We start from the raw sequence: 24,630 nt of genomic DNA, 5'->3' as shown, positions 1-24,630 counted from the left end.
ACAATCGCAAGCCTTCCTTGCTGTGAGGGGACAAGTGAGGGCGCATGGGAGTGGGGGTGCCCACGGCTGAGCTGGCAGGAGACTGACTCGTCCACACAGATCGCCGGCCTCACCCCAGCATGTCAGACGCAGTGTGGCCGGAGTGGGGCCTGGGAATGTGCCTTTCTAGCGGACCCTCAGTGAAGCTGCTGCTGGCTGGGTGGGGTCTCCCCTCAGTGACACTGTGTGGGCATTTAGGGGCTCCCCAACAGAGCCCCACTGGCTTTGAGAACAGCTCTAGGATCTAGGTCTAAACCTGCCACCTATCGACCCTGGGGTGGGTGCCCCTTTCTACTCGTGTCCCCTCTGAACCGGCGGCTCCCTCACTGGAGAGCAGTCATTCGCTTGGAAGGAAAGGAAGGGGCCGTCTTGGCGGACCCCCGTTGCTCCCTGGAAACCGGTTTCTCAGACAGTTGCCCGACGTCCCTGGACTTAGCGATTGGTGCCGTTGATCCAACCCTGAGTCTCCTAGTCCGCAGGAAAGATCCGGAAAGTCAAATAAGACCTTTCTGCAAGGAACGCACCTGCTGAAGTGTTCATGGCCGATTCCAGTCCGGAAACGTCCCTCCTCGGCAAGGACTCACACTCGGGGGTGACACTTTGGAAGACAGATCTTGTCATGGGGCTCGACTGCGGGTCTGTGGGAATCCTGTCCTCACATCTTGTTCCACGAGCGGAAGTGACCGCTCTGCTCCGTAGCTCAGACGGGCGAGGTTGTCCTCAGCTCAGGGACCTTCCGTCGGTGCCAAAATAAGCGAAAAGGCGTTAACCGCCACTGTGGGCAGCGTCTCTGGAAGCAGAGGGTGGCGGAGGCAGAGGTAACCGTGCGCCGGAATCCCAAGTACTCTTCGTTCTCCGCGACCGGGGAGAGGAGCAGAGGAAGCGTGCGAACACGCGGCTGTGGAAGCAGGCGATCCTGATGGTGCTGTGTCACCAGCCGTCACCGGTCGTGCGCGAGGCACCCACGTGCCCACGCAGACCCACGCGGGGCCGCTGAATTGCGTCCAGTGCGGCGTGGACACGTCCCGGCCCACAGCCGTGGCTCTTCCCACGGTGTCGGCCCCACGATCACCGCCCACCGCAGAGAGGGACAGGGACGGAGAGTCACCGCTTCCCACCACAACGGCGCCGCTCGGACCTCCCTGGGCGCGCGATCGGCCAGCGCTCCCCGCGGCGTTGCTCGTGCCGCGTCTGCCGGCGGCGCGTCCTCCCTTCCTCCCGTGGGCTTCTCAACCCGCGGAGATGCTGCGGCTGAAAATGCTCACCACGGGCACCCGGGAGGCTCCGTCTCTTCAGCGTCAGACTCCTGGGCTCTGCCCGGGGCGTGAACGCAGGGTCGTGGGACGGAGCCCCGCGCCGGGCCCCCACTCAGCCGGGAGTCTGCTGCGGTGCCGTCCCCCCTCCCTGGGGCCCTCTCTCCACGCACTGGCACGTTCTCGCGTCCTCTCCAAATGCCTACTCAATATTTCCTAAAGTAAACGTATAGTACACAGACTTTCACAAGGACAGGTGGAGAAGGCTTTGGGCTGAGCCTGGGCTCAGCTCCAGCTGGAGGCCTCGCCTGCCCCCTCGCCCCACTGCCCATCTTCCCAGCCTGGCCCACTCCTGCGCCTAAACCTCAGTCCCTCATCCCCAGTCTTTTCTAGAACATTCCCCGGGACGTGCATTCTCCGTCTCCACCTCAGCCTGAATTCGTCCTGATTCCCCCTTTAGTTGTCCCTCTGGACGGGACGACCCCATCCGTCAGTGGGCACCGCACTCTGCCAGGCGGGCAAGGAGGGAGGAGCCCCAGGGACATACACCAGCATGTCTGCCTTAAGGGGAGAGACGGCGTGCACAGAAGGAATAGAAAATAGGCCCAGGGGCGGCCCCCATGATCCTGTAGCCCACAGAGGAGGCGGATCCTGCGGAGAGGAAGGGCAAGTGGAACAGGCCCGGGACAGTGAGTGCCTGAGGCAGGTGTGCCCTGGGTGAGGGGGTCACAGCTCCAGTCAGACCAGCACGGAGAGCCCCATGAAGTGTCTGGGCACCGGCTGGTTTCTGGGGGTCCCAGCCGCTAAGCTGCGGGACCAGCGCGTCCCGAGCCCCTGACAGGTGCCCTCACAGCTTCGGGAGGGAACACCAGGATCCGCCCATTCTCCAGATGGGAAAGTGAGGGCCAGAGGGCTCCAGCAGCTTTGCTAAGGTCTGTAGACTGAAGATTAATGGGCACGCCCACAATATCGTGCTGTTCCATACCTGTGAGACTTGCTCCCTGCTCTGTGACGCCGACTTCAAAGGGGGGTTCATCCCGGGGAGCACTGGCCCAAGATGGAGGCGATGAGTCCCGCCTGGGGTCCGGGCCGCCCCGTCCGTCAGCAATAACGGCCACACCGGGGGCACCACCTGTCACACGATGTGGAGAGCCGCCCAGCAAGGGGACCCTTCCCTGGGAGGGCTGCCAAGGCCCGGGGCGGTCTGGCTCCCGCACCCTTCCTGGTGGGGGGGGCATTGGCCCCACCCTCCTGGCCACCACCTGCTCTGCCCGGTGCTGTCGGGGGACCGCAGCCCGGGCGGCACACAGAGCTGCTGACGAGAGCCGCTGGCATTTTCCAAGGTAGGCAGGTGCACGAGGGAAAAAGGCTCCGAGCTTTTTAGGGAGTCAGACGGCTGCACGGCAAACAGAGGCAGACGGCTGCGCTCAAAGCCCGAAATCAGGTCCTTTTATTTGTGTAGAATGTATCAATTTGGAATGCACCATTTAAAATTGCCGGTTATAGAATTTGATACGTTTGATTGTAGTACAATTTTCCGAGGCTGCGCTCTCCAGATCCCAGCCAGGGTGACACTCGCCCTCCCGACCAGTTCTTCTGGAGTCCCCACCTGGTGCCCCGAGAAGCTTGTTCTGTAGGGAGTGCCGCTTCCACTCCTGTTTCTAGCTCACGGTGGCCCTCATGGGACGCCCGTGGTTTTCCGTAATGCCCGCCTACCTGCCGTGTGCTGCTGTTTCCGATTTTCCAGAAGGTCTCTTTCTTCATGTTTTCACGGTCTTTTTTACTGATTTCTGCTTCACTAAACTTCCATGTAAACAAAATAGTGAAAATGCTTCTAGATTACAGCACCTGCTCTCCTGTTTCCAGTTCTCGACGCTTCGGACTCCGACTTCTCCCCGCACAGCAGTGTCCGTCGTAGAGGAGGGCTCTGGCCCCTTGGCCTCGCTACCCTGTAACCTCAAGTCTGGGCACAGAGCATGGCAGTGCTCGCCTCTGCTCGGGGACAGCTCTCCCCAGAGGTGACTCATGGGCGGGAGGTGTGGCCGAGCCGTCCCCTGTCACCATTTCCTGAAACCCAGGGGCAGCTATCTCGGGGAGGGCTTGTGGCCATCCCAGCCTGATCCGAGGTGGGGGTGCCCGGGCCAGCGTGTCCCCATGGAGCCAGGAGGGTTCCCTGCCGGGGCGGCATCTGCGTTCAGGCTGCCGTGGGCCTGGCACCCACCACGCCCCAGGCCGTCAGAGCTCAGTGCAGCTAATCTCGAGGCGCCGCTCCCACGGCCCCTGCCCCGAGGGCTACAGTGGATCCCCGCCGGGGTCACGGCCACTGTCCCTCCGCAGAGAATTCTGTTCTTCCCTTCAGAGAAGGCTCCATCGTAGAACCACCCGAAGAAGAAAGAAATTGAAGAGGAGGAGGAGGGAGAAGCGAGAGCCAGGGCCCAGAGGGGGGAAGCTCTTCACTGTTTCAGTCCTTGAACAAATCGAGAAGACTGAGGAAAGGCCGCGCCAAAGAAGGAGAAGGCACATGCGCTTAACGACTTAGCAGGCATGTGCCCAACTTTACCACCAGTTTGTTTTTTTAAGATTTTTCTTTATTCGCGCGCGAGAGAGAACATGAGCAGGGGAGGGGCAGAGAGGAAGGGAAGCAGCCTCCCTGCCGAGCCGAAAGCCCGGCCGTGGGGCTCCATCCCAGGACCCCGAGATCACGACCTGAGCCCAAGACAGACTCGTCGCTACGGAGCCCCCCGGGTGCCCCTCACCGTCAGTTTTACCTCGGGAGCGCTCTGTGGTCCTCGGTGGCCGAGATGGCTGGAAACAGCAAGCATGTTCCTCTTCCCCTTCGGGCACAGGCGTCGGGCACACACGCCGTTTCTCTCTGAAGCCGACACCGGTAACTTCCTCGCAGACGGAGAAAGCGTGGACTATAAGATCCCTCAGATAAGGCCTAGAACCAGAAGCGCAGGAAGCCTTCTTCCCTGGGCGCGCATGGCCCCTGCGGCTGGTGTCCCGGGGTCCTTGCCGTGGACGGCCCGAGGGCGGTGCCGCTGGCCGTGTCTCTATTTCCGATCCTGCCCTGTTGTGTCTTAGACTAACGGACTTAGACGTGTCTTAGACGACGCCCTTCCTGCAGTTCCACAGCCCGGCTCCCACCGAGTGACCAGCGGCCGCTCTCGCCCCAGATCCGCGCAGATGCCTCCTCCTCCTCCCCCCTTTCACAGACCCGTCCTGTTTTCTTGCGCTAACGGTTTCGTAGTTTATTTTTTCACCAACAAGGACGGTGGGACATTTGAGTTACTTCTGACCGCCTTTGGCAGTGAGTCACTTCCCGTTTGTGCCAACAGCCCGGCGGCGCACACGCTCATGCGGGCACAGACTGCACGAGCGCTTGCGGCGTGAAGTCCCAGGAGCGGAAACGGGTAGGGTCTTGCCAGGTCACCCTGCGTGCGTGTCCATGTGCTCCCGTCACCTTCGTGCCCATCGGGTCTGCAGGGCAGAAACGTGGCCGGGAGCCCGTCACACCCGCACACCTTTCTTCTGCCTCCAGCCGAGAACAACGCTGACCTGCAAGGCCGCGCGTGCCCGGTCCGCTGGCTCTGGGGTGCGACTTCCCTTCCCGGGCGGGGGGCGGCGGAGGAGCAGGAGAGGGACAACGGTGCGCTTGGCTCTCCTACTGCCTTCCACTGCGCCTCTGGGTCCCGACGCTGTGTGTCCGCGGGGTCCAGCCAGGTGCCCAGCTCAGCTGGTGACCAGGGCTCACTTCTTCTGCTCTTCCGGGGTGGGGGGGTGCCCACGTCCCCCATTGCTGGCTCCTGGCCGGCCCCAGGCGAGGAAGGCATGTGTGCTCCCATACACAGCTTTGCCATTTCATCACGAGGACTGATATTCCGGACGACCGACAAACGTGCACAATCCAGAACCAGCAAAGGAGCACCAGTTCCTACGCCTGTTCTAGGTTCGCCAAGGCAGGACAATATCCCCACACATCTTACAAAGACTTCTAATAGCATTTCTCAAAAACAAAAACTAGGTATGGGCTAACTGCATTCATCAAGAAAAAATCTGTAATCTAACCCAAATGCCCCAATTTCTGAGCATTGCTGTGGTGGTGTCTCCCTCCCGGACTGGGTCTCAGCGCTGGGTCCGTGCTGGGACCCCGCGCGCCACTCCCCGCACCCTCAGCCAGGCCTTGGCTCACTCACCAAACCGTGCGTCTCCCACAGACCCGTTCCTGCTGGTTCTGCATGTTTCTCCCAAGGCCGCAGGGATCTGAGCTGATACCAGAAGGAGCATTTTATTTTAATGGCCGTGTGTTTATTCTAACCTAGACTGGGAGAGAAAACGCTAAAACTAGCACATCAAACCCAAGATTTCCGCATTATTGTTGCCCGGCTAAATATGAGAAGTGAGCCGATTTGAAGTCAATTGACAGAAAAGTACGAAGTCGATGGCCGTACTGGCCTGGGCTGTGCTCCGAACAGTGGCAATCACGTGACCGCGCTCTTCTTCTCTGGAGGCGCCGCGGGTCCCGGGGTCAAGCTCCCAGCCCGGCGACCTTCCATCCCCCTTCACGTGGGGACGGAGTGTCTGTGGCTGTCTGCTCGCGGGGGGGTTAACGGGACGTTAAGCCCGGTCTCTTTTCTTTCAGGAATTGGATGAAAACTTTTGCAAAAAAAATTGCATCATCTACATATATTTATAGGATTTTTTCTGATTGTAGAAGTAAGATAAGCTTGTTGCCAAGAAAAAAAAAAGACAGATGTCTATATGGTAAAAAAAAAAAAAAAAAGAAGAAGGAAGGAGGGGGGAAGGGAAGGGAAGAAAGAAAAGAAAGAAATTTCCCGAGTAGCCGCCCAGGAAATAAAGATTCGCCCTCTCGGTCCGGTCGGCCTCTCTGCACACAGACCACACGCACACGCACGCACACGTGCCCACGGCCACACAGACGTCCACGTCCGTGACCCGTGTGCTTTCGCAGACGGTCCTCCGCCCAGGACTCCAACACGCACGCATTTCGCGTCCGGCGCTCTCTGAGTAACACCAGCTCCCCAGGAACACAGCTCGGCACAAAGCACACAGTGGCTGCCGGCCCTTTGGTGGCAACACGCGTGCACCGAGGTCTGCGACCGGCCACGGCAGGACCCCGGCTGGCCCGCGTGGACAGCACGGTGGGTGGCCGCGCCGCCGCCCTGGGTCCGGCGGCGAACCCGTGGACGGGATGAAGCTAGAGGCTACAGAGGGACCTGACGTGCGGCTTGGAGGCCCCAGGCCAGGGCCGTGTAGATGGCCCTGTGGGCCGACCAAGCTGGGTGGGGCCGGTGTGGACGGACAAGTGGTGGGACCGAGCTGGGTAGGGCCGGTGTAGACTGCAGTGGACCCAGACACATGGACAGGCTCCACCTTGTTGGGGACTCGAGTCGCGCAGCCGCGGGCCCGCCGTGAGGGAAACGTCTGTGGTGAGAGGACCCCCCGGGGGAGCAGACAGGGCAGAGCCGTGTGGGTGGCGTGGGTGCTGGGCGGCTGGCCGGCAGGCCGCACCCACTCCGCCGGCCGTCAGGCTGTTCCGGCCCCTCTTGGTGCGTCCATTAGGAAGAAAGAAACCAGTATGTGTTCGGAGTGTTTCCCTCACACTGTCGCGGTGGCTGACGTCAACACCCTTGTTTCAGCCGTCACGAACAGTGAGAGCGTTTCCGGTGTTTTAGCATAAGTTCTAAAAGGACAACTGGGCCCATTGACCCCAGACCCGTCTCTTCCTGGTTTGGGCCTGAGCTCCTTTCCGACCCGGCACGGCTGTGCAGTGACAAATGGGATTTTTGCACGTCCGGCTCTTCTCCAACCCCGCAGGGCCCTCCTCGGTGTCCACAGCCGTGCACCCTCCTCTCGCCTGTAGGCTGGGAGCGGGCTGGGCCCGGGCCGTTGCCTTCCGTTCCTCGAGGAGCCCTTGTTGGTGGACTGTTGGGTGCACCCCGTTTCAGAATGTTAATCTGGAGAAGGTGAGCGGGAGGGAGCTGGGACGCAGAGCCAGCAGCAGAGCACGTCCCGAACAGCGTGATAAATACCGCGTCCTTCCCCGGGCCACAACCTCTTCCAGCGCCAGCCGTGCCCCGTGGCGCGAGCTGCTTATCCGCCAACAGTCCTTGGTCCTGCTACCAAGCCCGGACCGCTGCCCGAGAGCTGCCTGCCTCCCCGGCTCTGTTCCTGGTAAGGATTCCGCCCGCAGGTTACGGGGGTGGCCGGACCCTGATGAGGCGGGGCAGGGGAGCTGGACAGCAGGCCGGAGTGACACACATTCAGCCCAGGGAGGGGACCGCACTCCCCAGGCCGGGCCGCTCGGGGCCCCTCCGTCGGACGGGGTGAGCAGACACCGCTGGAGCGGGGGTTGCCCTGGCTCCTCCGGGAGCTCGCGGCTGCCTTGCTGGAATGAGTCCACGGGCTGGCAGGGAGCTGAAGCCCACCACTCAGGATGAAGCAGGTGCTGGGCCTGGTCCCCGTGATAAGGAGGTCTGCTTGGCTGGGGGACCTTATCCCGGGTTGCAGAGCTGGGAGGGGGCCTGCCGTGAGGCCGCCTGAGACCGCCCCAGCAGCACCAGATATCAAGGCCACACATGACGCGGGGTCTTCCTTTTGGGCCTTACGCAAGATGCCATTTATGTCCAGCAGAACAACAGAAACTCTGCTGGTTGTGCCCATCCTCTAGCAGCCACTGGGCGGACACTCAAGCTGGCCACCTACCGGTGTCCCTGAAAGGGACATTGAACCACATGGTGACATCATTCCTCCTGGAGGGACACCCCGAGTGTGGATAGAAACTCCCAGGCCGTTCTCTCCCTGGGGGGTGTATGCGGGTGCAGGACGGTCACCTGGCAGGTGAAGTCCCGCAGTCAGTGTAGACGGGCCTGTGGACGCACCCCACTTCATCGGGGACACGGCCACTCGTGATCCGGTCTCCATGGCTGTGTTCTTTCTTCCCAGAAAGTGACGTTTGCACAAGGTGTGTGTTCAAGGGGCAGCAGGGGGCGGGCTGGAGGGGGTGTCCTCGCGTTGGCCCCCGGCCACACCCAGCCCTCCCGGAAGTGCTGAGGTCACTTCCTACGCGAGCTACCAACCCGCGAGCCCGCAGCGCACAGGGTCTCCATCACAGTGCGGAGCGTGGGCAGCCTGGCTGCGAGCACACACGGCCGCGGGGTCCGCCCATCTTCACCTCGGGCAGCTCCTGTCTCCCGCACGTGCGAGGACTCCCTCCCCGGTGCTCAGCCCACAACCCTCCCGGGAGCGGCCGTCGGCCGACCTGACAGAAGCACCCGTGGGACCGGCTCCTTCCGTTTCTGCTGGTGGTGCCGACACACCCCTGTGTGACGAGGATCACCCCTGTGTGACACACGCCTGTGTGACAGCCCTGTGATGACGAGGACGGCTCGCTCCACGGTGCGCGGACAACACGCACCAGCACGTGTGTGCTCTCGCCAAAAGGAAGCAGACCTCGCCACTGCGGGGAGAATCGTGGCTGCTCGCTAGGGAAGTGTGCACGGGAAATCTCCGGGTGGAGCGTGGAGGAAAGAGCCGGCGCCCCCGCAGCCCCCGTGTTTCCTCCCGGCCAGCCCCGCAGAGCCCCCGTGGCCACACGCCACCCCACAAACCGCAGAACATCTTGACTTTGTGAAGTGTCCCCCATTCTATGCCCTTCTTCGGACGTCCCCTCCCCCGGTCATCTGTCACGTACCGTAACCAGCACAGTAACAACTGCGAGGTGAAGTGTCGAGCCCAGCTCCCTCGGCACAGTGTTTCACCTTTCCCGTTGGTTCACTGTGAGGAAAAGCATAATAAAACGGCTGTGATTTCAGAAGGCAGAGCGAGGAGGTCACACGAGTCCATCGGGTCACAAGATCTTCGTTCACACTCAAGTTCAGCAAGGGCCAGACACGACAGGCACGTGACACGTTTCCGTACTATTTATCTACCACGTGTGGGAAAGGTCAGGCGATGTTCAGGACAGCCTGAGTGTCCGTGAGAAAGCATGAAAAGAGAGACGGACCTTGTTGCTGACCTAACGACAGCACGTGCGAGCGTCTGCCATGGTTATCTTCCATGTGGACGGGCACAGGCTGTTCTCACCATCCGGTCCCCATGACGCGCTGTGGAAGCTGACTCAGAGACCCCCATCTTTCCGGTCAGCACTGCCGGGGTCAGCCTGTGGCTGAATTCCAGAGCGTTTTCTGCCGACCAGTATCCCAACCCTTCCATCCACACCTCAGCAAGAAGCTGCCTCCCTGGCAGGTTTGGTGACGGTTCCTTGGTGGTGTGGCGACAGGGAGCCAACGCTGTCCTCTTGCTGCCTCTTGGGCCACAGGGGTGCCCACCGCCCACCCACCCGCCCACCAAGCTGCAGGATCCTAGGCAGCGTGGCATTTTGATAGCAGAGAATCTAGAGAAGCTTCATAGTCCCCAAAATGAAATTGCAATCATTGTAAGTCCTTATCTTGAAATAATCTGAAAACCCAGAGTCTCGAGGAAACTTTGCACCACAGCCCTCCAGGAATGGACAGAGAGGCCGGCTCTCACGGACCCCGTGAAGACGTTGAAGTCCTAAGCCCCTAGTGCCTGTGAATGAGACTGACCTTATTTGGAACAGTCATAGCAGACGGTCAGATTAAGATGCAGGCGCCCTTGTAAATCCCGATGCTCACCCGTTCTGACTGGAGTCCTTACGCAGTAGAGGAACAGAGAGAAGGTGAGGGTGTGCAGGCAGAGGTGGGTGAGCTTTTACAAGCCAAGGAATACCAGGGACCACCAGAAACTACCAGCAGCCGGCAGAGAACCTGACGCAGATCGACCCTCGCGGCTTCAGAAGGAGCCAGCCCTGCTGACACCTTGATCTGACCCGTGGCCTCCACCCCGTGAGAGAGGACGTGTCCACACACAGCAGCACCCCTCTGCCGCCACCACCTCGGAGGAGATCACCCCCATCACGGCAGGCAGCGTCTTTGGTCTGGCTTTAATATCTTTACACATAAGAGGATTCGGAAAGATCAGGGGTGTCGAGGGGAATAGCCCTTGGAGCCGCCGTGTGGAAGCGGGCGCCCGGCGGCTGCTCCGGCAGAGCGGAGGCTCAGGGGCTCCACCGCCTTAGCCCTTCTCAGAGCGTCTTCAGAAAACCTGGGTCCGAAGCTCCGGACCATCCGACCTTAAGTCATTTAGCAGCTCGAGGTCTTCTGACGGTGAACTCGCCATCCCATACATCACAGCACAACAGAATGGAAAATACATGTTTGAGGAGAAACAGTCAGGTTTCTGGATCGCGGGTTTTGTGTTTAAACATCTGAGTGTGTGAGTGTGTGTGTGTTCATATGTGTGGACGTGTGTGAGACGGATGAGACCATGTGCATCTTTGGGCGTTTTCTTAAAGATTTTATTGATTTATTTGAGTAAGGGGGGGGAGGAGCAGAGGGAAGCAGGGTCCCGCCGAGCAGGGAGCCGACGCGGCGCTCGATCCCAGGACCCGGAGATCATGACCCGAGCCGAAGGTAGATGCGTGACTGACTGAGCCCCTGGAGCCCCCGACTCATTATTGAGGCCTCTACGGGGCTTTGACTGTGATGTCCCGGTCCATCTAGCCGCTACCCCACATCAGGTCAGCAGACGTGCCCGGCCCGTCCTGGGATCCGGAAGCCCCCCGCCCGGGACTCCTTGCCGCGTGTGTCCCCATCGTGGGGAAGGAGCAGTGTCCTCGCCACCCACGACCACGGAGCGACCTGCGCTCTGTCGTCCCCAGCAGGCACAGGCTCCTGGACCTCCTGCGACAAAGCAGGAAATCCCGCGACTTCCCCTGTCTCTCTGCCTTTCGCGGAGGTGCTCTGAGGAAGGGCTAGAAATCCACGGCGGAAAGGCTGGGGTAGGAAACGAGGAGAAAGCACTCTTTCCTATTTGCCCAAGTTCATTTTTATGCACACAAACGACAATGTTTTCAGTGATGTTTCCTTTCTGCACGTCGAGTGACAGGCGCCAGTGCTGGTGTCTGTCCCCCACAGAGGGACAAACACTGAATTCTCTGCATGTGGCTCTGTTCTGCACAATTTCGTTTCTCGCTGGGGTCATTTTGCGCCTTTCTGCTGAAGTGTTCCTTCTAGGATGTCCTCGAACAGGGAAGGTTGGGTGCACGGTGACGTGAGGGCTTGGCACGGGGGAGCGGCCGAGACGCCTCCGGAGGCTGAGTCTGGGGGGGAGGCTCGTGCTGCCGAGTGTGCGGGGTCCGCGGCAATGTAGGCACCTTGCGTGAGGACGGGGTCCTCTCCTTCAGAGCCCTCCCTGCGCTCCTTCTTATGAGGGATCCGCAGCCTGCACCGGCAGGTGCCTCCTAAGCTGCTCGAGAGACGGCGCCGTACCTGCTTCTGCTCCCCCGATGCCAGGGACACAGCAAGCGTGGGGAGCATGTTGATTCCACGAATCAATTAAATTGACTTTTCCAGTATTCACGGCCGTTCCTCTGAACATTGGTTCCCATTGTAAAATTCAGCAGACAAGAACAATAGGTTGACGGAATTGGGGCCCCCGGCCGGCTCCGGCAGAAGAGCCTGGGACTCTTGGTCTCAGGGTCATGAGTTCAAGCCTCACGTTGGGTGTAGAGCTTACTTAAAAACACAGATTGAGTTAATGTCGCACTCAAAACATACTTAGGATGTTCCTGTTTTTGATTTATTTTTTCCTAATCCCTGATGTCAGTGTGGGGAGTGAATTCCTTCTTTACTCATCTACTAGATATTGATCGAGCATCCGGCACACGGTGTCAGGAACCGCAGATAAAGCAGACACGGGGCCCTCCAGCAGGCGGGGGGGTGGGGCAACAGCCAGATACGAAGCAGGTGCACGATAGGTCGTAACACCATGACGGAAGCCCGGGCAGGGGGAGGGGACGGGCATGGGTCAGTTCACATCGGTGCGGGGGCCCGGGAGAAACGGGAGGTGGGCAGGCAGGTCCACCAGCCCCTTCTGTCCAGTTTGTTTGGGGGTTCTCTCTCTCCTCCAAAAGCCAAGAGGAGGACGGACAGCCACTTCTTCATTTTTAAGTGCATGAGCTGGTGTTTGAGGCTTGCGGGCGTGTGTCTGGCTTTGCAGCTTGGGAGCTATCGGGGGGGTCGTGGCTGTGGCCGCCCATGGGGCCGCATGGAGCCGCCGTTCCAGGTCTGAAGGAAGCCACGGAGGAGCGGAGGCAGGTTCCCCCGACAGATGAGCATGTCCACCCCCCAGCTTCCACCTGAAGTGGCCCCAGTGTCCACATCACAGGCAGGTTTCCCTACTGTGTCCCAGTCCATGCCAGCCCTGGAGGTGCTCACCATTTGACGCTCTCTTCTTTGGGGCAAATACAAGATAGTAATGACGCTGTTCCAGAAATAGCGAAAAATAACGTGTTCATGGAAACCCACACGATGGAAGATCAGGCAGCGCAAGGGTGGCATGTCCTGTGCCCTGAGGGTCAGTGCACGTGCCCCGACTGCCGCATCACCCTCGCCAGCGTGGAAGTGAATGGAAAAGCCACCCGCATCCTCAGGTGGTTTTGCACATGATTAGGAGTCAAGGTCTTGCCCAAAGAGGAGCAGGCGGGTGGCACAAGGCTCCCCGGCCGCCCTGGACAGGGAGAAGAGAGAACCGGAGTGGACACGACACACCGTCATGGCGGTGCGTCTGGGGCCTGAGCAGAGACAGCCGGGAACCCCTGCTCCGTAGCTCCAGGCAAGTCACCCAACCTCAGGGCCTTTGCATCTGCTGCTCCCTCTGCCCGTGGCGCTCTGTCACCGACACCCACTTGGGCCCAACACTGTCCTCTCAGCCCCCTCCCGACTCTCACTCCACGGGAGCCCAACCTCGGGCCTCCGCGTGCGGTTTCCAGGCCCGGCCCCTCTCGCCATCCAACACACTGCGCCTGGGATGGTGTGGACGCCGTGGGGGCTGCAACACACGCATGAGATTGTGGGAGCTCCGAGGGCCGCAGGGAGCGGGCTGTGGGTGCAGCCCCGCCTGAGAGCCGCTGGCCGACTGGCTGGAGGGGAGCACTTGCTGAGGACGGAGGCCGGGGCCGTGAGGCTGGACAGAGGCACAGCCCCCTCCCCCAGGGCGGCTGTAGCAGCCACAGGAGCTGAGCCGTGTGTCCCATCTGAAGGGGCCTACGGCACAGACGCACCTCCAGGACTTGAGAGCAAGCCCCTTGTCCCCCAGCCACCTGTAACCACAAGCACAGCACGTACTCAAGGAGCTTCAGGCTGTCCCCATGGTGCAATGGCCCAGATGGAGAGGTCTGGCCTTGGTGCGTGGGATGTGGGAGGCTTCCGGGAGAAAGTAACAGAGCTCCCCTGAGTGCCCCAATGTGCTCCCGGGCACACATGGTAGAAGATGAAGAACCGATTCCCTTTCTACTGCGGCAAATTGCACAGACCATGGACTCCGTGAGCCCCCTAACTCAGGAGCATGGAGCACATTCAGGCCACGGTGCAGCCACCACACTATCTCCAGAACCTTCTCCTCCTCCCAGACCAGGTCTCTGTGTCCACTGGACGCTCACTGCCCTGCCCCCAGCACCCACCGTGCTGCCTCCTGCCCATGGGGCTGAGGACTCTAGGGACCCCATGTGTGTGCCGTCTTCCTGCGTCTGCCCATCCGTGTGGACCGTCCTCTCCGGGGCTGAGGAATATTCCGTCATGCGGACGGACCACAGTCATGGGCCCACAGACGCTGCAGCCGCCTCCGTCTTTCGCTTGCTGGGGAAAGGGCCACCGTTGAGGGGGTGTGCAAACAGAATTCGCTGGCCAGCACGTGTCCTCTCAGGGCTGAGCGTGGCCTGTTGGACCTCTCCCCCTGCCCCAGCCGACGCCTCGGGCCCAGGGCAGCACAACAGGTGCTGCTGCCCTTGGTGGGGGAAGGCCGGGGCACCGCGGAGCAGGCTACACGGTGTGCACCCCGAGAGGCAGCGTCTGGAAAGAGGTGGTGGCTCCCGGGGCCCCCGGGGCCTGGGCCCTGCCCTCCATTCTCTGTATCATCACGACAGGCAGGGGTCAGCCAGGGCGTCTGTCAGACACCGTGTCCTCCGGGAGAAGATGGCCAGGCAGACACCACCCGGTTTGTTGGGAAAAGAGACACCCCGGTGCCGTGGGTGGCAAAGCCCAGCACAGAGGGGAGCCCTGGGTTTGCTGCTGGGACGTCTTTGCCTTCGTGGCACCTAAGCCGGCAAAGTCAAGAGCTGACCGTCCTTCCCCTCCTGGTAAACAGCCTTGCGTCTGCCTGGGGGTCTGCGAACTTCTGGGACTCCCCGGGACCCGGCCGGCCGTGTTCTGGCGTCTTTTACCTCATCACCGGGCTGCGTCTTCCCAGAGGCTGGAGAGTCTGCCCACCGCCAACACTAGCCATGAGGCTGTCAGCGGGCCGGACGCCTTCGTGCAGGCCACGCGTCAGCAGAAGGTGAGGACGGAAATCAGCCGCAGTCTGGGGCTAATTACACTGCCTGGAAGTTAATTAAATGCTTGTTAGGAGCAGCAGGGTAGATCCTAATTACACTTGTCTAGTAACAGTCCCCTGACGCTCCCGGACCCGGGGATTCCTACCGGGCTGGAACGTTCCTGGACCCCGGGATTCCTGCCGGGCCGGAGTCCCTGTGCCGCTGGCAGCCGCACCTGTCACGTCGGGGGCCGGGGGCCTCCGCCGCGTGGCCCTGCCTGTTCCCGCACCAATTTGCCGCACGGCGAGCCCCTCGTATGTGTTTGATTTACACGTGCGTGGATTTTGGGGACCCTGGGTTGCTCTCGTGATTCTGTCATGTCCCCCCTTTTATCATCGAGGGAAAGGAAAGGAACAAAATTAGCCCCGGAGCCGCAGAAGCGGTCAGCAGCACTGCTCTGTATGATTTGGGTAATGACCATGATTAGGGCTTGTTTATTGTCCCTCTCTTGTGTCATGTAAATAAAGCTGTGGCCTGCTCCTTCCAATATCGGGGTGGTGCGGCTGCTTGCATTTGGAAGCGCACAGAGGGAGGGCGGGGGAGCCCTGCCAGCCGCGGCTGCGCTCCCGGCCTCTGCCCGGCGGTGCCCACCCTGCCGGCGCTGCCCGCCCCGGGCCTCCCTCCCCCTTCCTCGCCCTGGAGCGCGCACGGGCTGTGCCAAGGCACGCGGGGCAGGGGTCCACCGAGGCATTGGACCAGAAGCCAGCTGGCACGAGGGGCGTGGGGGCAGGTGGCCGCAGGGGAGCCGCCGGCCCCAGACTGGCTGCTGAAGGGACATCCTTCCGTGCGCTGTCCAAGCCCGCCTGGTCAGGAACGGCAGCGAGGGAAGAGGAGATGGCGGCGTTCTGCTGCGGGGGCAGTCCGCCGTCCCCTGCCCTCCCGGCGATCGGGACCGGACATGCTGCTTTCAGAAGCAGAACTGCCGCCACAGAGGGACTTCAGAAAGACACAGGTCTGGGGCTGCTTTCTGTCTGTTTAAGAAACATGTTACTGCCGCGCCGTGTTGACGCCCGTGAGAGAGATCCTGACTTTGGAGCAGGTCGAGCTGCTCAGCCGGTGAGCAGGGCCGCCGTCCGTGTGAGCCGTGGTCCTCCGGGGTTCCGGCTGCCCCTTGGAAAGGAGATGTCAACGACAAACGTGGTCGCTGGTAGAGCAGGCTTTGTCCCGCATGAATGGTCTGGTGTTTCCGGGAAGGCCGAGCGCCAGCCATAGGGAAGCGGTCGAAGTGAAATTGTTGTATTATTACAAAATGGGCACGCGCATCTGTGTTTGGGAAACCCGGGTGTGCGTGTGGGGTGTGAGGGTCTGCGTCTGCATGCTCGTTGCGCAGACGGGGCCGCGGTTCAGCTGAGCGAGGCTGTGTCCTGCCCTGCGTCTCCGCGCTCGAGGAGGCAGGGTCAGGAAAGCGTTAAACCAAACAGCGCCTTCGTATGTTCACCTTCTCACCAAACAGCATGAATTAATGAAAAGATGTAAGCACTCAGATCTTCTCTGGCAAGAATGCTTGTTGAAATAATCAATTAACCTTGGAAGATCAAATTGACGGGGCTTAAGTGCAAAGTTATTTAAGACGCCAGATTATCCAGCCCGACGATTGCATTTCTACAGCGCAAGAAAGCAGCGAGAATGCTTTTGAGAAATTTCAAGGTTTCAGAAAGATTTAACATCATTTCCCCACAGAATTAATCTGCCCATTTAGCACCTACTTTAACCTCTTACAAGTAATATCCTGGGATGACTTCAATTCACCTTTTTCCTTTATTCATACAGTGAAAATGACCCCAAGACAGCAAACATACAAATTCGTTTCAGGCTTTTGCTTTCATTTGTTTTAAAATTGTTTTGGAAATAGACGTGATGTCAGTGGGCAGCGTGTGCTTACTTTAATGCGGACGTACGACGTTCATGAAAGCGCCACTGGGCTGTCCCTCGCGTGGCAGTAGACTTTTCCTGCTGTCACCGAACCTTGGAGAGGAGAACCCGGGTGCGCTCCCGTGGCCAAAGCAGCTCCCAGCCAGTTGGAGCGTTTTAGCAGAAGGTGAGGGCGCACGGCGCGGGGGGCCTGCCGCGAGAGCTGTCACGGGTGCACGCGACATGGGACCAGCATGGCCACGTGGTGCCGCCTGGACTCGGGCCAGGCAGGGGTTGTCGGCTCCGTTGCACATGAGGTGAAGGTGTTTTGCGTTTACACCGTCAGACGGCACGACGAGCCGCCGATGTGAGCGCGGAGTGTAACTCACTCCAGGCTAAGGAGCCGTCGCAGGGACCGAGCGTCGCTGTAATTTGAAAGAGCGACTGCGGAAGAGCATAATTCTGCCTGTGCGTTCTCCGACCCTGGCTAGCTCCGTGACAGTTTTGTTTCCCTCTGAAAGCCGGCTGCGTATTGGTAATTCCTTTAAATAAAGGGATTATTTCCCCAAGCAATCTGTTTTGATTGTATTACGTTCTAGTTGGTCCTCCTCTGCTGTGATGAAAGAAACGCTAATCTGCTGGTTTACTGTCTTGCTGCAAATAAAAGACAAGTGGAAAATGAAATTTTCGAAAAGCTAAACTCCTAATTTTTGTGACAAAGTGTGAATGAAGATGATGAACTTATAAGAGATGCAGATTTCGAGATGAATGATTTTTGGGTATAAGCGCTAAAATATATTAATTTCGTCGAGGCAGATTCAAATATCACTTGGTAGCCGAGTACAAAGGACAAGGTGGAAACAGTGCCCTTGGTCCCGACGCTTGAGCGGGCGTGACTCTCAGAGCCTGGGAGCCCAGAACCAGCGGGCGGCGGCCGCGGCACGGGGCAGCCGAATGTTTATGTCCACCCTGTGGAGTCTGTGAGTCGCCCCGCATACGGTATTTCGAGCCCTATGGGTGGGACACAGTACAGGGTGAACTTGGCATTCTGTAGGAGCGCGTCGCCACCGGTAACTCAGGGCTTCCCAGCCTCGGCCTCACGGACGTCGTGGGTCCAGAGGACAGGGTGTGTCCTGCGCGTGAAATATGCCCGTAGCACCTCCTCGGCCCCCCAGGTGGGACCATCAGATTGTCTCCGGATATTGGGACACGGGCTCTGGGAGAGGAGTGGCCCCCACAGGAAGCCCCGAGAACCCACGGCCGCGTGAGCCTGATGCTCGGGCCTGGCGGAGACTGACGTTCTGTGAAGTGAGGAAAGCGTCGCACAGGACCCCTCACTTCCACGGGCCCTTCCAAAGCTCTGTATGGGATTATACTCACAATGGTAAGTTTGCAAGTTTTCAGGTCTTTATTAAAGAGACTTAGGCCCCATCAAAACTAGACCTCCACTGGCGTCTCAACCCAGGTGATGTCACCCGCCTGCTTTGCAAAGTCTCGTCTGTTCAAGACAGCCTCGTGCTTCTCCTCACGTCCGTTGGTTTGTCTGTACGTTGAGTTGGTGTGACCCTCCCGATGCCGAACGCAACATCCCCGGCCTCGTGGAGCCTGACGGGGTTTTGAGTAAAGGAGAGTGGCTCCCCTGGCATGCCCCACAGGAGAGTGGCTCCCCTGGCATGCCCCACAGGAGAGTGGCTCCCCTGGCATGCCCCACCCCTTGTGCTTGGATAAAATGTGCGCAGTCAAGGAAGCCACAGGCCCCACTCTTCATGCACCTGAGAATTCCACACAAATAGAGGCTGCCAACTAAAATTCCACTTAGGACTTTTCGTAAAAACACCTTCAGATTACAGACTCCTTGAGAAATAATCCCAGTCCTTGCCAACCTTTTCTTAACTGTTACAACACAGTGAGAAGTTGAGAAGACTGGGTACGAGCATTTCCTACTGAAACCCCATCATGGAGAAGTTAGAGCTCAGGAATAATCAGGCCTAACATAGACGTGGCTCCAACGATCTCCCCGTGCACCTGTTCTTGAAACCTTAGAGACTTCTGGATTGTTCATTAAAATTAAACCTGGCATAGAGGGTTGGCAGGAGAGAGGGAGGGAGAGATGGGAAGGACAGATGGGTGGATGGAGAGATGGACGGAAAGATTGGTGGGACGGATGGATGACGGAGGGATGGACGGACGGATGACGGAGGGATGGACAGATGGACGGACGGAGGGATGACGGATGGATGACGGAGGGATGGACGGAGGGATGGACGGACGGATGGACAGACGGATGGACGGATGGACGGACGGATGGATGACGGAGGGATGGACGGATGGACGGACGGATGGAGGTTGGATGGCGGATGACGGAGGGATGGCGAGTTTAAAAAAAATAGATTGCCTTTTCTATTTTATTTCTCCTAAAAGGGAACACAAGAAATTGTTATGGTTAACTTTGGCAGAACTAGGAATTTGGGGGAAATTATGGTGGCTTTGAGGGATTTCACGTTCCATTCTGTATTTTTCTATAATGTTCGCGTTTCTTTGTTGTGTGTGAATTATTTTTATGTGGGTGGGGTTATCTGATTGGCGAAACAATGGGCTGTTTATATTCTTATGTATATATTTTAATATTTTTTAATGACTGCACTCGGCGTGATGAACCCAACCCTCTAGGAGCCTCCTGTTACATAAAATGGTTTATGCATTTTACCTCAGTTTTACTAAATGAGGTGGACTCCCTCAGTTACTTAATCTTCTCATATTTGTGGATCATTTCAAGCCATCTCAAATCTTTTGCTGAGTGAGGCAATAAAGAAAACAGTATTTATGAAATACAGAAAATGATGTTGTTGGACCTCAAGCAAGTCCATAGCATAAAGCCAAATGAATGTATTTTCTTCCCCCAGGCGGCACCTCTGCCTGAGCACCCCCGGGCCGCGGAGGCTCCCACAGACACCTCCACTGATTAGCAGCTGACCCCGTTAGCCTGGTCCCTTGCCCTCAGTTCATCCTGCCGCGAGGGCAGGGGACAGCAGCCAGGCCATCTCTCCAGGGTCTGGGGCGCAGTCAGGCACAGAGAGGCCCAGCAAGTGCTCCCCGGAGCGGGGAAGGGTGAGAGTCAGCACGGAGAGGCCCAGCAAGTGCTCCCCGGAGCGGGAAGGGTGAGAGTCGGCACGGAGAGGCCCAGCAAGTGCTCCCCGGAGCGGGAAGGGTGAGAGTCGGAACGGAGAGGCCCAGCAAGTGCTCCCCGGAGCGGGGAGGGTGAGAGTCGGCACGGAGAGGCCCAGCAAGTGCTCCCCGGAGCGGGAAGGGTGAGAGTCGGCACGGAGAGGCCCAGCAAGTGCTCCCCGGAGCGGGAAGGGTGAGAGTCGGCACGGAGAGGCCCAGCAAGTGCTCCCCGGAGCGGGGAAGGGTGAGAGTCGGAACGGAGAGGCCCAGCAAGTGCTCCCCGGAGCGGGGAGGGTGAGAGTCGGCACGGAGAGGCCCAGCAAGTGCTCCCCGGAGCGGGAAGGGTGAGAGTCGGAACGGAGAGGCCCAGCAAGTGCTCCCCGGAGCGGGAAGGGTGAGAGTCGGCACGGAGAGGCCCAGCAAGTGCTCCCCGGAGCGGGGAGGGTGAGAGTCGGCACGGAGAGGCCCAGCAAGTGCTCCCCGGAGCGGGGAGGGTGAGAGTCGGCACGGCCCAGGTCTCCTTCTTGTCTTCGTGAATGCGCGGAGCCTGAGCCGAAAGTGGTCTCTACTGAGATGATTTCTTCTCCCACAAACTTGTCGGAAAGACACTCCTTACCACAGCCTTTGGTAGCTGGCCTCCAGTTTGGATGGTGGAGCAGCTGTTCAACCTGAAAAAAACCCTTGAAAGGGGTTTTTTGGCGTTACACGTATCTGGACATCGGTATGCCTATCTGCGCAACGAAACCTGCTTGATGCCCCATCTCTGGGCTGTTTACCCACGGCGGGTCCTGTCGTTGGCGACAAAATCTCAGCTCTGCTACCATCCTGATGGTCCTTCCCTGGAGGACTCTGCCTTCCCTGAGTCTCCCATTATTTCTGGTCTGGCCAGAAAGCCGCGGGATGGCCTGGGCCACCAAGGGACATGAGTTCTCAGCTCAGGATGCTTGCCGACACGCAACAGCCTTCTTGTGCCAAAAGGCCCACGGACTCCCCTCCGACTCCCTTCAGACCTCACTGACCCTGAGATACTCTCCATTTCCGCTTTGTCACTCCGCCCCACAGCAGCACGGCTGGCACCTGGGTCTTGGCCATCCCGGCCCTAGAAACAGTGTCTCAGCCTTCTGTCCCCTGGCTCACAGCCAGCCTGCGAACCGGCAGACACGCGGACAGTCTTCCCTCTCCACTTCCCGTCTCTCCGGCAATGACCTCAAGTCCCCGTCCCCAGACTGCGCCACACCCGTCGCGGGAGCAGGTCTGCGCGCTTGGAGGCAGGGTGGCTGAGAATCACTGTGGACAGACGGGGCAGCGGCATCCACCCGGGCTCAGCGTGGTCGTTATGGCCCCACTGGGGCCGTGATGCCATGAGCCAGCCAGTGGCCGCCGGGTCTGGACCCTAGAGGTCCCGCGCCCTGATGCAGAGTGGCGTGCTCTCCTGAGGACGCATCTCCCCGGGCAGATGCTGAGAGGCTGGGGCGTGGCCAGAGCACAACCTGCCCGGAGGGGTCCAAACTCGGAAACAGCGGTCCCTGCAGAAAACGCCGGCCCCGGGGCGGGAAGCGGAAGGCCTCCTCCGGGCGAGGGGCAGCCCCTCCGTCTGGGGAGGCTGCAGTTCTCTGGCCGGCCCACACGCTGGCCGGGGCTCCTCCAGTTCCCGGCTGGGCCCTGGGATCACCTGCTTTTCGCCCTAAATGCGGAACTTTAAGCCTCACCTTTCTGAGCGCTCGCCTCTCCCGCGCAAAGACCCTGCTGCAGGCTGTCTCCGGAAGGACGGCTGTAACTGCACAGCCAGGATGTGGCTGGGCCCAGTGTGGTCGCTTTCCCAGAGGGGATGCGGCTTCTCTGCTTCCCCCCGAAATCGTGGACAAGGGCTCATCATGGGCAGAAGGAAGTGTCGTCCCTCTTCTGCTGGTGTCTCCAGCGCCTCCAGCAGCCACGGCCCCCGGCCTGGGGATGGTGCGGGCCCTGTGCGTCCCACCGAAGGCCTGCGACCGCGCTCTGTGCACTGGGCTGCGCGGTGAGCCCCCACCGTGCGGAAGTGCGTGCCTCCCGCCTCCGGCTCTCCTTCAGGCAGCAGACCTCCAGCCGACCTTGGCGTTTCACAGAGCCTTGTAAAGATCCGTTGAAAACAAGGTTTTCCTCTTAAAATTTTGTTTTGGGGACTGTTTTACATCCCATGTGGATGACCAATTTGTAGATAAACCCTGCAGACCCAAAGCCGTGTGTGTGCGTCTGGCTTTCTGAGGAGCTCCCGGGACAGCGTGAGCGAGGCCGGGCTCACAGGCTCCGCAGCTCCGGGCTTCCGGGCCAGGCCCTCCCGCTGCGCCTGCGAGACAGCAACGGACACACAGACGTGTCTTTCCTCGGCACCCTCGGCCTCAAGTTCATTTCGCCTCCAAGCCTCACCTTTGAACGCTTGAGCCCCGTCTCTCTGAACGCCTCCAGCCCCCTGGCCCCCATGAGCTGGGCGTCACCCCAGCGGGGCCCAGGTGTGGGGCTCCCACGGGAAGCTGGGGACTACTCAGCGGGCACCGTGGGGGTTGGGCACCTCCTGCCGCGGTTGCCGCGGTTACCTCGCTTCTTGGGCCCAAATCCTCACTCTGTGAGCTGACCTCTGTGTGGCCTTGGCCAAGCTTCGCCCCGTCTCCTGCCTCAGTTTCTCCCTCCGTGGCGGGAGTAATAATCATGGTCCCTGCGGTGCAGGGTTGGGACACCGGCGAGCGAGACTGCGGCGAGAGCAGGCCACGTCTGCATGCGGCAGGTGCTGCGTGTTAGCGAAGCTGCCCGTCTCTGCTGTCGTCACTGGAGCCCAGAGGGCAGAAGGCACGTGTGGGGCCAGGACTCAGGACCCCACGGGCAGCTGGGGCCGGGCATTTTCACGGAGCAGCTGCCAAACTGGGCCCGCTTGGGTGTCGCTGGGCAGCTCTCAGTAGGGGTTTACATCGTGTCCCTGACTTCTGAGTAGGAAGCCTGAGCTTCCTGTGGGGTCCCTGCAGTAAGCAGGTGGGCTCGCTCGGGAAGCCGGGCCCCCTGACCACCCGGCCACAAACACAGAAATTGGCACATACCCTCTTCTCTCTCTGCTCAGCCGCGGAGCCCTGTCTGTGCCCTTTCCCCAGGGAAGCGTCTGCCATGCTGCGCCGGTGCCCTAGATATCCGTGGCTGCTGCGCCAGAGTCGGCTTAGAGCATGGCCGTGTTCGCAGTGCCACTCTGGACGCTACCCCTGACCCGTCTGCTCTTGCAGCAGACCCTCCAGGGCAGCCCAAACCGGGTCCCCGGTGCCCCCGCTCGCGGGAAGGAGCTTGCAGACAAGGCTGTGGGTGCCAGGAAGCCTCGGGGAGTGGCATGGACCGTTGGACGATGGGAGACGTGAACACCGCGGTGACGCATCCACAGGGAGCTCAGGTCGTGGCCTCTGGGGTCGTGCACTGCCCACCACGGCACGGGTGTCCTGTCCTACAGAAGCAGCACAGAAGACCAGCCACCATCTGGAGGGCGTGGAGCTCAGACGGACCCATCAGCTCCTAGCTGCCCCGCTGGCACCAAGCTGAGACGCACATGAACTCCAGGATCTCTCTTTGCTCTAACTCGTCTCGATTTCAAGTCCCCAGACCTCCCCGCTGGCTGGGTTCTTCTCCAGCTGCAGAAGTGGTGCCCAGAGCTGAGAGGTTCTGGCCAACTGTCGTGGGCTCCGACTCGGGGCCGGGCCTGGGGGCTCATCTACCTGGTGTGGGTGGCATGGCTGCAGGGCCCAGCCACCAACCACTTTCCACCGGCTTCTCCAGGCATCTTCAGGCCTGTGCTGCCGGAGAGAGGCCATGAGAGCCCAAGTGTGAGTTTAAATATTCTAATAACTATTTTTTAAGTAAAAAGAAATAAGGAAAACTAGTTTTAATCACATACTTCGTTTAGTCCAATATACTAATATGTTCTTTTCAAACCATTAGTCCTGGGCCTTGATACTTACTAAAATGACTTAAACATGACATCCTCACAAAAACCTACACAGGGATGTTTACAGCAGCTTTATTCATAATCATCCAAATTTAGGAGGCAGCCAAGTCGTCCTTCCGCAGAATAGTGATAAATAAATCGGGGTCCATCCAGACAATGGAGTCGTATTCAGTGCTGGAAAGAAATGAGCCGTCAAGCCCTGAAAAAGCACAGAGGGGACACCTGGGGGGCTCAGTCATTTGAGTGTCGCTTCAGCTCAGGTCACGATCTCCGGGTCCTGGGATCGAGCCCCACATCGGGCTCCCTGCTTGGTGGGGACCTGCTTCTCCCTCTGCCTCTCTCCCCTGCTCGTGCTCTCTGTCTCTGTCTCTGTCTCTGTCTCTCTCTCTCAAATGTATTAAAACAAAAACACAGAGGAAACTTAAATGCACGTCGCTAAGCAAAAGAAGTTAAAAAAGGCGGCAGCCTGTGATTCCAACTACACAGAAAACTCTGGGGACGGACGGTCAAGACTGGTGGTCGTTGGGGGCTGGGGAGCAAGCCAGCCGAGCAGGGTGGATATCAGGGCAGTAGAACCTCTCTGCGTGACCCCATAGTGGTGGACACGTCATTCCACGTTTGTCCAGACCCACAGAGGGCACAACCCTGCGAAGGAGCCTACTGTGACTGTGGACTCCAGCGATCCGTCATGACAAAGGTCCCCGTCCCTGGGGGTGTGGATAATGGGGACCAGGGGCATGTGGGGCATCCCTGGTTCTTTCTCTCAGCATAGCCATAAACCCTAAATAGCTCCCAAACAGAGTATACACATTACATTTTTTTTTCACATTACATGTTTTAAAGCACTTTTCTTTCATAGGAATCTTCAAAACCTGATGTGTGTGTGTTCTGCACTG

The 24,630-nt window shown here is 59.4% G+C and overlaps 1 long non-coding RNA gene across 1 annotated transcript; it reads right to left on the bottom strand.

The window, feature by feature from the left end:
• Positions 1-1,360: 1,360 nt before the first annotated feature.
• On the bottom strand, positions 1,361-22,863 carry LOC116573942. Its single transcript, XR_004279070.1, has 3 exons — positions 22,848-22,863; positions 16,205-16,207; positions 1,361-1,422 (listed from the first exon to the last, which is right to left on the bottom strand). It is a non-coding gene; the product is annotated as an uncharacterized LOC116573942 (long non-coding RNA).
• Positions 22,864-24,630: the final 1,767 nt, after the last annotated feature.

The sequence above is a fragment of the Mustela erminea genome, chromosome 15, assembly GCF_009829155.1.
Source record: "Mustela erminea isolate mMusErm1 chromosome 15, mMusErm1.Pri, whole genome shotgun sequence".
Classification (NCBI taxonomy): Eukaryota; Metazoa; Chordata; class Mammalia; order Carnivora; family Mustelidae; genus Mustela; species Mustela erminea.
Note: the sequence above shows the minus strand (reverse complement) of the source record. Positions and strands in the feature narration are given on the sequence as shown.